General features: G+C 51.6%; 1 protein-coding gene across 1 annotated transcript in view; it reads right to left on the bottom strand.

The window, feature by feature from the left end:
• Positions 1-15,346, bottom strand: part of PITPNM3 (PITPNM family member 3) — an 88,001-nt gene that overhangs the window by 45,460 nt on the left and 27,195 nt on the right. The gene's annotated exons all lie outside the window — the stretch shown is intronic.

Genomic DNA, 15,346 nt, shown 5'->3' with positions numbered 1-15,346 from the left:
CTGCTTGTGCTGAGCAAGGGCATCTGTCCCCAAACACGAGAATGTTGAAGGGACGGGACCCCTGGGAGGCTGAAAATATCCACGAGGAACAAGCGAGAAGCAAGTACATCAGCTCACCCAGTGTTGCGTCTTGCCCTCCCCAATAGTCAGATGACAGCAGGTGCACCCAACTGACCGCATCACTTAGAAACAGGCAGCTGTCAATACAAAGTGGAGTACATGTCCAAATACCACTACACACTGGAGGGAAGCCAGCACTGTGGAGGAAAGACGGCCAACTCAGCGACGGGAGACGGAATACAAGGCAATGGACAGGTGCATCCCTTGGGCCAGGCAGTATCATAATCATTCCCGATTCTTGCACTTTAAGGGCATCAGAATCACTTAGACAGCTAGTGACAAAACACAGATCCTCAGAGCTTACTGGATTCGGTGGGTCTGGTTGGGGGTCTGCCACTCTCATTTCTGCAAGTTCCCTAGTGATGTTATTGCTGCTGGAAGCAGGACCACTCTTTGAAAACCATCTCGATACAAGGCACAAAGCAGAGCTGCAGGAGAACAGGAGGAAAGTGCTCTCTGGAGAGCTGCAGGCACAGAGATGGAGCACGGACGTCTAGGCTGTGCCTGCTTCTTGTCAGTGAGAACACGGCCTTGTCGCACGAAGTTTGTGTCAAGGACAGGAGAAGCATGATTGTAAACAGCTCCTCAAGTGACAGCGATGGACCATCATCAGTACACATCACTCTGGAGGACCATAAAAGACCAGCTACATGGCCAGGGCTATGAAGGACCGAGAGGAATCCTATGGAAAGCAATCACTGTAAGGGAACAGACTGATAGAATAAGAGATAAATACCACAGAAGCATCGCAAAAGGTATACGGAAAAAGCACTGGGCCAAGCCCAACACTCATTCAGGATTAAAAAAAAAAAAAGACTCAACAAACTAGGAATAAGACCAGATATAGGATGACTACAGAAAAAAACCATAGTTAACATCATATGGTGGAGAAGTGAAAACGTTGTCCCTAAGTCTCAGAGCACTCAATGTTGTCTGGGAGGCTATGCTATGATCTAATATATAGAGAAATCCTCAAGAATCACCCCAAAAATAAAACTAGTACATGAGTTCAGCAACATTTTAGAATACAAGATCAATATACAAAAATCAATTGTATTTCTGCACAATCATAATGAGCAATCTGAAAATGAAATTAAGAAAGTGCCAGTTACAATAGAATCAAAATGAATAAATATTTTAGGAATGTATTTTTTAAAGATTCATTTTGTTTATTTGAAAGGCAGAGTTAGAGAGAGACAGAGAGATTGTCTATCTGCCGGTTCACTCCCCAAATGGCCACAATGGCTGGGGCTGAGCCAGACTGAAGCCAGGAGCCAGGAGCTTCTTTTGGGTCTCCCACATGGGTGGCAGAAGCTTAAGCACTTGAGCCATCTCCCGCTGCCTTCCCAGGCACATTAGCAGGGAGCAGGATAAGAAGTAGAGCAGCTGGGACTTGAACTGGTTCCCACAGGGCATGCTGGCACTGCAGGTGGCAGCTTTACCTGCTATGCCACAATGCCAGCCAATTTAGGAATAATTTTTAAGTTTTAAGTATTTATTTGAGAGACAGAGGCACACAGAGAGATCTTCAATCCACTATTCACTCCCCAAATGCTTACAACAGCTGGGGCTGGGCCAGTGCAAAGGCACGAGAAAGAACTCCATCTGGGTCGCCCACGTGGGTGGCAGGGGCCCAAGGACTTGGTCAATGATCTGTTGCCTCCCAGGCACACTGGCAGGGATCTGGAGCCAGAAGCAGAGGTAGGACTTGAGCCCAGGCACTCTAATATGGAATGTAATCTTCCCAAGCAGGGATCTAACTCACTGCTCCATCACTCCCACCCCGGGGAATACATTTCATAAAAACAATTGCAAAGCTCGCACACTGAAAACCACAAAGCAACTTTGAAAGAAATCAAAGGTCTAAATAAATGTAAAGATATCCCATATCCATGGATTGGAACCAATAACGTGGCAAAATATGGCAACGGTCTTCAAATTAACCCACAGATTCAACACAACTCCTGTCAACATCTCAGCTGAAACCACACAGAGATGCAAGGAATGCAGGCTAGCCAAGATAACGTCGCCCAAGGACAAAGTTGGTGGACTCCCAGGTTCTGACCTCAGACTTCCCTCAAGTGGCCAGCAATGGAGGCCTTGTGGCATACCGGCACAGACACATGAGGGCATAGATTTCAGTCCAAAAGTAAACTCAGATGCCCGTGACCCACTGATCTGTGACAGCTCAGTGGAGGAAAGTCTTCCCCATGATGGGTGCTGGGACCTCTGGTTACCCAAACACAAGAGGATGGAGTTGAACGTCTGCACCACACCATGCACAAAAGAAACTCAGTGTGGGCCGGCGCCGCGGCTCACTAGGCTAATCCTCCGCCTAGCGGCGCCGGCACACCGGGTTCTAGTCCCGGTCGGGGCGCCGGATTCTGTCCCGGTTGCCCCTCTTCCAGGCCAGCCCTCTGCTGTGGCCCGGGAGTGCAGTGGAGGATGGCCCAGGTGCTTGGGCCCTGCACCCCATGGGAGACCAGGAGAAGCACCTGGCTCCTGCCATCGGATCAGCGCGGTGCACCGGCCGCAGCGCGCCGGCCGCGGCGGCCATTGGAGGGTGAACCAACGGCAAAGGGAAGACCTTTCTCTCTGTCTCTCTCTCACTGTCCACTCTGCCTGTCAAAAAAAAAAAAAAAAAAAAAACTCAGTGTGGATCAAAGACCTAAATAGAAGCGTGAAAGCTGGAAAAAAAAAAAAAAACCTCTTAAAGAAAATATAGGAATAAATCTTCATGATCTTGGATTAGGCAACAATTCCTTAGATAAAACAATGGCTGTCATCAGTGTCTAAAACACAAATAAGAATAATAAAAACAGATAAACTAGACTTCATCAACAGGTAAAAACTTCATGCTTCCAAAGACATTATGAAAACGATGTAGGCCGGCGCCGCGGCTCACTAGGCTAATCCTCCACCTGCGGTGCTGACACCCCGGATTCTAGTCCCGGTCGGGGCACCGGATTCTGTCCTGCTTGCTCCTCGTCCAGTCCAGCTCTCTGCTGTGGCCCGGGAGTGCAGTGGAGGATGGCCTAGTCCTTGGGCCCTGCACCAGCATGGGAGACCAGGATAGCACCTGGCTCCTGCCTTCGGATCAGCGCAGTGCGCCCGCCACAGCGGCCATTAGAGGTTGAACCAATGGTAAAAGGAAGACCTTTCTCTCTGTCTCTCTCTTTCACTGTCCACTCTGCCTGTCAAAAAAAAAAAAAAAAAAAAAAAAAAAAAGAAAAGAAAAGAAAAAATGTAGGGACAACACCCAAAGCAGAAAAAAATCACCTGTTAGAATGGCTATACCCGGGGCTGGTGCTGTGGCATAGCGGGCTAAGCCTCTTGCAGCACCGGCATCCCAGATAGGTACAGTTCAAGTCCTGGCAGCTCCAATTCCAATCTCGCTGTCTGCTATGGCCTGGGAAAGCAGTGGAGGATGGAACAACTGGTTGGGCCCTTGAAACCGTGTAGGAGACCTGGAAGAAGCTCCTGGCTCCTAGCTTCGGATCAGCTCAGCTCCAGCCATTCTGGCCATTTGGGGAGTGAACCAGTGGATGGAAGCTCTCTCTCTCTCTCTTTCTCTCTCTCTTCCTCTCTCTTTAACTCTATCTCTGATATAAATACATAAATCTTTAAAAAAAAAAAAAAAAAAAAAGAATGGCTCTAACCACAAAGGCAGAAGATGGCAAGTGTTGGTGAGTGTGGAGAAACGGACGCCTTCCACCTTAGTGGTGGGATTCGCGAGTGCCACAGCTCCTTGGGGAAAGAGCTTGACAGCTGTTCAGAAAGCTGAGTGGAACTCCCGTACGGTACAGCAGTTCCACTCCCAGAGACCCCACCCAAGAGACCTGAGAACACGCCCACCCAACCCTCCTCCAGGAATACTCACAGCAGCGGCTTTCCTATAGCCACAAAGCGGGAGCCGCCGACTGACGACCGACACACAGAACGCTGTGTGTCCCTTCGCCGGATCGCAGCATGCAGCCACCAAAGCAATGAAGCGCTGAGTCAAACTGCGCCGCGCACAAACCTCAGGCTCCACGCGCGAAGGGGAAGAAATCAGATGTAAAAGCCGCACTCTCCTGGATTCCATTGATAGGAAATCCCTGGGGAACAGGGAGTGACTGGCAAAAGGTATGGCGTTTCCTTTAAAGAAACAACATTCTGGACCGGCTAAGGTGGTGGCTGTGCAACTGTATGAATACCCTAAGACTACTGAATTGTGGACTTTAAAAGGGGGGATTCTGTGGCCGGCGCTGTGGTATAGAGGGTAAAGCCACTGCCTGCAGTGCCGCCATCCCATATGGGCGCTGGTTCAAGACCCGGCTGCTCCACTTCTGATCCAGCTCTCTGCTGTGGCCCGAGAGCAGAAGACTTCAAAAAAACGGAGAGCCCAGGGCTTCCCGGAGACCGTACCAGGTTGTTCATCAAAAGAACCAATCAGAGCCCGGGGAAATGAAGAGAGAATGGTTTGAAGAAAGCAAACCGAAGCTGCAGTTGAATGGGAAGAGCTGATGAGGGGGAAACAGGCGAGCAGCTGGCTGCAGCCAGAGACTATGAGGGGATTTCAAACAGCGCATGGAGGCGCAGGCACTGGGGTGCGGCGGGCTGACCCTCACCCCGGGCCGCCCTCTGCCCTGCACTGCGGCACCAGTCTGAGTCCCGCCTGCCCCACTTCCAGTTCAGCTCTCTGCCAAGGCACCCGGGAAGCAGCAGATGACGGCTCCAGGCCTGAGTCCCTGCCTCCCCCATGAGAGACCCAGACAGAGTTCCTGGCTCCTGGCTTCAGGCTGGTCCAGCCTCTGCTGTTGTGGCCATTTGGAGAGTGAACCAGTGAATGGAAGCTCGCTCGCTCGCTCTCTCCCTCTCTCTCTGTCATTTTGCCTTTCAAATAAATACATTTTTAATTCATGAAAAAGAAAACTAAAATACAATGCAAACTTGGCGTGGACGTTTTGAAGCCCTCTTGTCCCGTGCCATCGGGGAGAATCTGAAACAGCCAATTCCACCCAGTTTGCTTTCCAGAGAATGCTGGTGGAAAGATTATCTTGCAACATTGTACTGCCAGGGAGCCAGACTGCTGCTACAAACATGGGACTGGTTCAGGCTCCAAGAAACCAGCCTGAGCCCGATTTCTGAACATAGAAGGTACAAAGGTGCATCCGGCAAGCAGGCAGGGCCCCCCCTTGCCCCTTCTCTGCACCCCAGACCCTCCTCCAGCCCTTCCAGTAAACGTTTGACACACTGCTCCCCAGGGAGGCAGTTTCTTTAGGGCACTGCACCTGCCACTGTCTCCTATCACAGTCAACAGAGGTTTCCCCTGAAGGCCTGCTCTCTGAGCCTGGTCATTGGGTGACACCCAGGCAAACAGACCCCTTGTGTCTGCGAACAGGATCAAGAACAAGAATATAGGGGCCATGGGAGTGCAGTGGAGGATGGCCCAAGTACTTGGGCCTTGCACCCCATGGGAGACCAGGAGAAGCACCTGGCTCCTGCATTTAGATCAGCGCAGTGCGCTGGCCACAGCAGCCATTGGAGGGTGAACCAATGGCAAAAGGAAGACCTTTCTCTCTGTCTCTCTCTCTCACAGTCCACTCTGCCTGTTAAAAAAAAAAAAAAAAAAAGAATATAGGGGCCAGCATTGTAGCATAGCAGTTAAAGCTGCCGCCGGCAGTGCCAGCATCCCATGTGGGTGTGTACCAGTTGTTCTCCTTCCAATCCAGCTCTCTGCTATGGCCTGGGAAAGCAGTAGAAGATGGCCCAAGTCCTTAGGCCCCTGCACTCACATGGGAGACCCGGAAGAAGCTCCTGGCTTCGGATCAGCGCAGCTCCAGCCATTGCAGCAATTAGGGGACTGAACCAGCAGATGGAAGACCTCTCTCTCTCTCTCTCTCTCTGCCTACACCTCTGACCTCTGCAACTGTGCCTTTCAAGTAAATAAATAATAAATAAATCTTTAAAACTAAAAACAAGAATAAAAAGCACCTGTTGAGAGAGAGTTAGAAAAGCCCCGGCTTCTGACACCAGCTGTGGGAGAGAGGACAGAGGGAGAACTGCTTGAAGGAACCACGCAAAGGAAAATTCACACAATCAACAGGCACCACAACAACGAAACCTCCCACCCGGAAGTAGTTTGTGATTTCAGCATTCAGACACTAAACATTTAAAAAAAAATAACAACTTCTAGAAGAGGAAAGAACACACTACCCACAAAGGGATGAGAATCGAACTGACGTCAGATTTCTCCCCAACAACAGGAACCACCAGGAAGCCACGGAGGAGGATCTACCAAGGACAGGCGGGGAATGTGACAAAGGCGCGTTCAGATGAGAAGGTGAAACAGAGGCTTATGTAGAAAGGAAGACGTTCCTCCCCACCGGCCCTGCCTGCGGAGGTGCCTGCGAGATCTCCCAGGACAAAGAGGGAGCCATGGGACTCAGAAGTAGCAGGGAGAACTGTGCCCCACACAGGGCAGATATTACCGACTGTAAGTCCCACTTAAATAAAATCAACTGAAGAGAAAGAAGGAGGAGGAGGAAGGGAAGTGGGGGAGAGTCTCTGGCATAGCCATCGCGATGAGCAAAAAGAAGAAAAAGAGAAGCAATAAAACTGACCATTCGGTTGGAATAAGAGTTAGCAACAACATGGTACCAACCGGGCAGGGGCCGGGGAGCCACAGCTGACCAGGGCTGGGTGGCCGGCCGGAGGTTGGGATGGCACCTGGCACGCCCGCATCCCCTGTGGGAGGGTCTGGGCTGGAGTCCCGGCTGCTCCTGTCCTCCAACTTCCTGCTCCCGCTCCCACCGCAGACAGCAGGCGCTGGCTCGAGTGCTCGGGTTTCCACCACCAGCCTGGGAGACCGGGTCTGAGTTCCCAGCTCCTGGCTTCAACCTGGCCCAGCCCCAGCTGCTGCAGGCATAAGGAAGAATGAACCAGCTCAAGCCTTCCCCTCCCTCCCCCCACCCCCGCCATTCAAATAAACAAATGAAACTAAAAATTTTAAAAAGAGAAAAGCAGCAGCTAACCAATGTCCTTGCCTATTCAGCAACAAGATAGATTGATTTGAATCGAGATGATGCAAGAAACTATGTTTTTAAATGTGAATTATGAATGCAGGTTTGTATAAATACAGAAAAGCAATGTGTAAGAAATCTGATTGTCAATACGAAAGAAAAAAATGAAAGGAGAAAATTGTATTGATATATTTGATATAATAGAGAACCTGGAACCCAAGATAGATAGATAACATTTACATATTTATATTCTCTCTCTTTCTCTCTCTCTCTCTCTCTCTCTCACACACACACACACACACACACAATTATATTTTAATATGAAAGAATTTCAAAAGGATAGCACCTGTCAATTATTTTAATCACTAACACTGAAAATTAACAACAAAAAAATCAATTCCCCAAGATTTTTGTTAACTGTTCTACATAGCACTTTAGGAAAATACAACACAAATGTAGGTTTAGAACAACTCAGAAATGCCTGAGAGTGAGAAGGTGACTTATGCAAATCCTGTAGGATGTGGCCAACGTGACTGGATCCAGATTTTGTGGGAGCTGAAGCTTATTCAGTGTCAGGGTAGCCTTTAAGAAAAAAAAATGATCACGAAATCTTACTTTTGCAAACTCTACCCCTAACAGTAACCGGCAGTCACCTCGCGAGAGCCTCCAGGGCCTTGGAAAGGACCTGTGCCCGTGTCAATCAGAAAAGAATGACCAACGACTCATTTCAAGAATCTAGAGGCCGGCGTCGTGGCTCAATAGGCTAATCCTCCACCTTACGGCGCCGGCACACCGGGTTCTAGTCCCTGTCGGGGCGCCGGATTCTGTCCCGGTTGCCCCTCTTCCAGGCCAGCTCTCTGCTATGGCCAGGGAGTGCAGTGGAGGATGGCCCAGGTGCTTGGGCCCTGCACCCCATGGGAGACCAGGATAAGCACCTGGATCCTGGCTCCTGCCGTCGGATCAGCGCGGTGCGCCGGCTGCAGCGGCGGCCATTGGAGGGTGAACCAACGGCAAAGGAAGACCTTTCTCTCTGTCTCTCTCTCTCACTGTCCACTCTGCCTGTCAAAAAAAAAAAAAAAAAAAAATCTAGAAAAGTGTGAGTAGCATACCCCAAGAAAGGAGAAGAGAGAGAGCTAAATAAAGCCAGCACTTATTTATGTAAATTAGCTTAAAAATAGAGTTGGTTGATAGAAATAAGATCTATTTCTTTGAGAAGATCATTATAATCTTTAGCACAATGTATTGGCAACAAGGTGTGCGGGAGACACAAATAAACAATGGGAGATGACAAAGAAGACATCGCTTTCCAAAGAGGGATTTATGCAACGAGGGAAAGGATATTTCTGGAACCCTTGGGCAAGGCTCTCACTAGTTGGTGGAACAGTACAATATTTCCATCTCAGAGGCCGGCATCTGGCCCACGTCCCACGGTGGAGCGCCTGGGCTTCATTTCCCACGCCGGCTCCTGACTCCAGCTCCCTGCTAATGTGCACCCTGGAGGCAGCAGGGATGGCTCAAGTGTCTGGGTCCCTGCCACCCACACGGGAGACCCACGTGCAGTTCCAGGCTCCTGGCTCTGGCCCAGACCCGGTGGGAGCAAACTCTCTCGCATTTGCTCTCACTCTCTTTGTCTCTCTCTCCCCCCCTCTCTTGGCCTCAAATATAAATAAATAAAAGCTTTCAAATCTATATTTCCGTTAGAGCATCACAGATCAAGCAGGAAGCCTGCCGCTCCACACTCATCACAGAATGTGGTCTATCCATACAGTGAATCATTTGCAGCCATAAAAGGGGATGAAGCAAAATTTTCCACCATGAAATGTGATGCAATCTAAAAGAAAAACATGTCATAGATATAATTGTTAGCATTTATAAATAATACAACTCTTTACTACAAAACCCAAGAGAATCTACTGACAAACCATTAGAAGAATTACGAAATTTCAGCCAAGTGGCACTATTTCAAATACATTACAGATTTAAAAAATTATATCCAGACTATATATAAGATCTCCTAACACCATTAATCAAAGAACAGAGAATCCAACAGAATATGGGTAAAAATTATGCTTCAACAATTTAGAAAAAAAAAAGAGATCACATTTCTGAAAAAATACTCAATCTCACTAGAGAATCAAGTAAAGACAAAATAGTGAGAAAATATTCTCACTCTCCCATCAGGTATAACTTTACGTTGTGTCTGATGCGGTACGTGAGGACCGTGGGGCACTGGCGGATCCAATCCACAGTGGGTGTGCAGGTGTAAATACACTCAGCTTTTTAGGAAACCCACTTAGCAGAGTCTGTTGCAATTGAGTCAATGCTTAAATGATTTCAAGATTTATTTTGATGTATTGGAAAGGGTGACAAAGAGGGATAAGGAGGGAAAGAAAGAGAGTTTCTATCTGCTGGTTCATTTTCTAAATGGCTACAACAGCCAGGGCTGGGCCAGGTCGAAGCCAGGAGCCTGGAGCTCCATCTGGGTCTTCCACAAGAGAGGCAGGGGCCCAACCGCTTTGGCCATCTTCTGCTGCCTTCCCGGGTGCACTAGCAGGGAGCTGGATTGGAAGTGGAGCAGCCGGGTTTCAAACCAGCGCTCTGATGCGGGATGTTGGCATTGTAGACAGCAACTTAACTCACTGCACCACAACACCAGCCCCAAATGCTTAACTGAACTTTTAATCCAGGTAGCGTTCTTCTAAGAATGAAAAATCCCAATGCCTATCACAATAGAACGGTTATATAAATTATGGCACAGCTAGTGCAGGAAATACTATGGTGCAGGTAAGCAGAATCAGGCAAATCCACCACATGTAGACTCTCATGAAAAGTGCCCCAAGGACTGCTGTGAAGTGGGAAGAGAGAGGCTGTGGCGCTCAGTGTGCTGTCCTCTGTCTCCAGAGACCCCCTAACCCGTGCAAAACTGCCACGGGGTCTCAAACGGAAGCAGCAGCCGAGGGGCACTTGGGTTTTATCTGTATGGTTGGATTTTTTTCCTCCCAACTAGAAGGTATTCAGGAAGTAAGGCGGGCATTTGTTCATAGCCATGTTACGCACAAGAGCTAAAAGGTGGGAGCAACTCAAGGGGCCGTCAACAGAGGAGCAGACAAAATGCGGTGCATACAATGGAAAATTATTCAGGTGCAAAACAGAACGAGATCCTGGTTCGCACCACAACATGGATGAATCGCAAACGCGTTATGCTGGGTGAAGTTGGCCCGGCACAGAAGGACAAATGCTGTGACCACACTGACGCGAGGAACCAGGGAAGTGGAATGGGTAGAAGCAGAAAAGAGAAGGGGGCTGCCAGGCACCGGGGGTGGGGGTGGGGTAGGGGTGGGGGTGGGGTTGGAGAATGCGTGTTTAACAGGCCCAGAGCTTCCATGGGAGCAATGACAAGGTTTCGGAGATGGTAGCGACAGCTACACAACCATCCCCCTGCGCTGCACACTCTAAGATGGCGACAGGGTGGGTGCTCGGCACAGTGCTTCAGATGCTGCCTGCGGTACCCACATCCCATGAGGGAGCGCCTGGGCTTCATCCTGGCTCTGCTCTCCTTCCAGCTCCCTGCTGACCTGCACCCTGGGAGACGGAGGTGACGGCCCAAGTAGGTAGGTCCCTGCCACCCACAGGCGAAACCTGGATGGAGCTGCCAGCTCCCGGCTTTGACCTGGCCAGTCTGGCCATTATGGGCATTTGGGAAGTGAACCAAAGGACAGAAGATCTCTTTCTCTCAGCCTCCCACCTACCTCTGCCTTTCTAATAAATAAATACATGTTTAAAATGAAATGGTTCCAGTAGTACGTTCTGTTATATATATTCTACCACAATAAAAAGTAAATGAAAGTCACAAGACACAGTTGTAAAAGAGTAATAATAAGTAAGGGCACCAAGCTGAGGCTGAAGAACCCTTGCCATGAAAATACGTGTGCTGGGTAACATACACTGCAGGAAATGTGAACACGTAACCAAGTTTAAAATAAAGAACGGGCAACACTCAAGAGCCAGAAATAGGAGGCAACTGAATCCAGAGACGAAAGCAGAAGCTGGGCTGGGGCGGGGGGGACCCCCAGTGCCCTGGCTCTGATGGCTGCGTGCTGTCACCCTGTGCATGGAAGGCACTGATGTGCAGTCCACCCTCCCTGGAGGGGGCAGGGGGCAGGGGTCCTCGGCAGGGCCGTGCTGTCCCTACAGGGACTGAAAACCAGACCTCCTAGGGGGAGCAGTGAAGGAGCCACTCACAGACAGTGAGAAAGAGAGAAGTCACACTTGGGTAATTAGAACCCTCAGGCTGCGCCACATATGGAAGTGCAGGCTAAATTTATCCCACCCATCGAGAATGGGAACCCTAAACTGTCAATGTAGCAGATAAAATAGTCGGGATTACTGAAACACTCAGGTCTCGTGCAAAGAAACACAAGACCAGCCTCGGAAGGACATTTTTACAAGCTGGGACACGCGCGACTCCCACCGAAAAGAAGAGAAGGGAGGAGTGCATGGGTTGGGGGATAGCTAACAAGTGATTGTGAGTACACATGCACAATAAGCTTGTGAGCAATACACCTGTGCATGTATGTACACATGCACACGTGTGTGAGTACATGCATACGTGTGTGTGCACAGTAAGCACATGAGCATGAGTGTGCATGTGCACGTGCTCACACATACACACTGCACACACGTGAGCACACATACACACTGCACACACACGTGAGCACACATACACACTGCACACACATGTGAGCACATGCACACATGTGTGTGCACACATGCACCCCAGAATGAGCAGCCCCCAGGACTGGGAGCTACCCACACCATCGCAGACTGCCTATGCAACATATGATGTAAACCGCTAAGGAGAGAAAAGATGGAACCCACCGCAGAGTTGCAGTCGAAGAGAAGAAGCCCAGCTCCATCTGGAGCAGGTGGAGCTTAGAGGGGGCCATGGGAAACACCCACCTGGCTCCCCGGAGGGAGGTGTAGGCTGGGGATGGACTCGGAGCCCCGCTGAGGGTAGCTCAGGTGTCCCTGGAGGAAGCGGGACCGGCCATGGTCCTGACGGAGAGGGGTCCCTGGATCAGGGGGACACTGGGAGGAGGTGCCAGTGTCAGCTCTCCGGCTCTGATGGCGGCCTCTTCCGGCAAGTGTTCTCAGCACTTCCTCTCCCAGCCCTCTCCCCAGCCCCTGGCCCCGGCTCCTGCAGGGTGACCAGGCCGTGCTGATCGTCTTTATGCCTCCTCCATCCCACGGTGGCTGCATAAATGCTGCCGCAGAGCCGAGAGCCGTCGTGTTGTGGGAGGCACGTGATGAATCTGCAGGGGACCAGAAGCAGCTGGAAAGCCCCTGGCTTCCTCTTCCACCCTCTCCCTGCCTCCCTCCCGTGCCCTCTGTGTTCTGAGAGGAAACTACCAACGCTGGGACTCAGGCAAGCACTGCCCCTAATTCACCCAGGCATGAGCACCCGGAGGCATCTACCAGGGCTGTACCTGCTCAGGACCCCTCGCTCCCCCTCCCTCCCCGACACTGTAACAATCCCCTGCTGCCCTGTGCACTGGGCACGGATCATCTCACTCGAGCCTCACAACCTTTGAGCAGTCTCCCATTCTGCAGATGCAAACACAGAGGCTCAGGGAGGTGATGCGACTTGCCCTGGCCACAAAGCCCCAGAGTGGTCAGGCTGAGGTTCAAGCCCAGACTCCACAGCTCTGCAATTCTGCCTGCTCCTCACCTGCCTGCCACAGCACCCCCAGCTCGGACTGCCTCCCCTCACCCCTGCTGAGCTCAGGGTGTCTGAGTCACACATTCCTTAGCAGAATGGTGGGAGTGTGGGGGTGGGGGAAGGGATGATCAGACCATGGTGAGTATACAAATCCGAGGTTGTCCTTTCATGATGCCAAGTACTGCTGCAGGCTGGACCCCTTCTGGGTGTAGAGGAAAGAGCAGACACAGGACCACCTGCAGGGGCTGGCATTGTGATACAGGAGGTAAAATCGCAGCCTGCAATGCCAGCATCCCAGTGTTCGAGTCCTGGCTGCTCCACTTCCAATCGTGCTAGTGGCCTGGGAAGAGCAGCAGCAGATGGCCCAGGTGACTGGGCCCCTGCCATCCATGGAGGAGACCCAGATAAAGCTCTTGACCTCAGCCTGGTCCAGTGCTGGATATTGTGGCCATCTGGGGAGTGAATCTGTGGATGAAAAATCCCTCTCTCTCTCTCTCTCTCGCTTGCTCACTCTCCCTCTGTAACTCTGCATTTCAAAATAAATAAATAAATCTTCTTAAGAAAAAAAAAAAACACAGGATCTGCAAACATATGGCTTCAAAGACAAGCAAATGGTCTCTGGACTGGCCTCGGGGACCTGACGCAGAGCCTGCCCCTCCCAGGGGGACTTCCCTTGGGGGCTCTGGCCTTCTTGGACTTGACTTTGTGGGAAGCCAGAGCTGTGCCAAACCTTAGTCCAATCTGGGAGGCAAGGCCCAAGGAGAGGGAGGCCAGGAGTCCAGACCTGGAGCTGCCGCCGACTTTGATGACCATGGGCAAGATGCAGCTCCCTTGAGGCCTGATTCTCCCATCCCCCTTCCAGGCCTGCCCAATTCTCATGATCAGTGCGTTGGCCTGGGGCGGGCTCCAAACCAAGGAGGCAGGAGTAGGGGGCTCAGAAAAGGAGCACATGCTAGAGGCCAAACAGCCACCCCCGCAGTGGTCACCCTCCTGGATGGGGCCAGCACCCTCTCACCAAATACGTCTGCACAGGGTGACCCTGCCTGCCCAGCAACCTGCCAAACTATGACTGTGGATGGCGAAGGCAAGAGAGGAAGGAGAAGAAACGGGGGCTGTGCTTTGGGTGCGGTGTGGTCCCCAGTGACTCAGGACTGGTGGCAGTGGGAGGTGCTGGGGTCTCATAGGAGTGAACCAGAGCCCCCGCAGGAGTGGACTGTTCCGAACCAGTGAGCCTGGCCCCTCCCCATCCCCTGCTCTGTCTTGCTATGTGAACCCTCGCATGCACTCCCGCCTTCCGGCCTGTGACGTCATGTACTGGGGTTCTTGTGATGTCAGCACTACACTCCCACCCTGTGACGCCATGTGCCGGGGCCATGGCCGATGCCAGCACTGTGCCCTCCCCGTGACGCCATGTACTGAGGCTCTCACCGATGCCAGCACCATGCTCCCACCCTGGATGCCATGTGCCAGGGCCCTCGCCGACGCCAGCACTGTGCTGTTTGGGTTTTACAGCCACCAGAATCGCCAGCCAAACAAAGCTCTCAGACATTGCCCAGCACCAGGTATCCTGTGACAACACAAGGATACGACAAGAAAGAAAGGGCGCAGGGGAGCATGGGGGCGGGGGAGCGAGCCTGGGACAACAGGTGCGCCCTGGATGGGGAGCTAGCCCTGGCCCGGCTTCTCACCCTGCTGAGACAGCAATCACTTCCGCCCTCGGTTGAGGATGTCTGAGTGCCAGTGTCCCCAGGTGTCCCCACTCACTTTCCAAAACCCAGCTCCATTGCTTTCCTGTCAGGAGTCCTTCCTCAATCCAATCTCCTGCCTCCTTCTGAAAGGCCTTCCCCCAAATCTATGCCTGCAACCTTCAGCATGGCACAACCCCTACATACTACCTGTGCCACATGGAACAAGGCGGAGGGCCCCTCCTCCTGCCAACCACTGGCACAGGGCGGTTGCCCCAGAAGCCATGTGATGGTGACGGACACTGGCCAAGGGCACAGGCGGGAGGATACGTGGAAGGATGAGCTGGCTTTGTCTGCAGGCCAAGCTAGCCTTGCATTCAAAACGCCCTGGATCCCCAGCCAGAAACTCCCCTTTCAACTGGGCAGCCGAAGGAGGTCCTGACCCTCGCTGCTGCTCACTTCCCCATGGACCTCAGCTCCCACCACTGGCATGGACCTATTGCCCCTTTACCATCTTATCCAACATATTCCAACCCCACAGGCCTGGAAGTCTGAGGAGCTTGTCCCCAGCCACCTGCCTTCAACTGCCCATGCAATTGGTGTGGCTATTCTATGGACAGAGGGACTCTATGGGTGTGCCCTAGAAGTTCTGTCACCTAAAACCCTACAGAGGTCCCCAGAAGTTACCGACCTCGGGGATGCTGTGAGGGGAGGGGTCCAGAGTGATGACCTTCAGAGAAGACCTGAGTGCCAGCCCCAGTGACCAGCTCTGCAAGCCGCCCAGCCAAGCACGGGCGCGCACCCGGGTTACGAGAGAA

The sequence above is a fragment of the Oryctolagus cuniculus genome, chromosome 17 (genome assembly GCF_051225735.1).
Source record: "Oryctolagus cuniculus isolate XC-2025 breed Fujian yellow rabbit chromosome 17, ASM5122573v1, whole genome shotgun sequence".
NCBI lineage: Eukaryota > Metazoa > Chordata > Mammalia > Lagomorpha > Leporidae > Oryctolagus > Oryctolagus cuniculus.
This window is presented reverse-complemented; position numbering and strand designations above follow the sequence as displayed.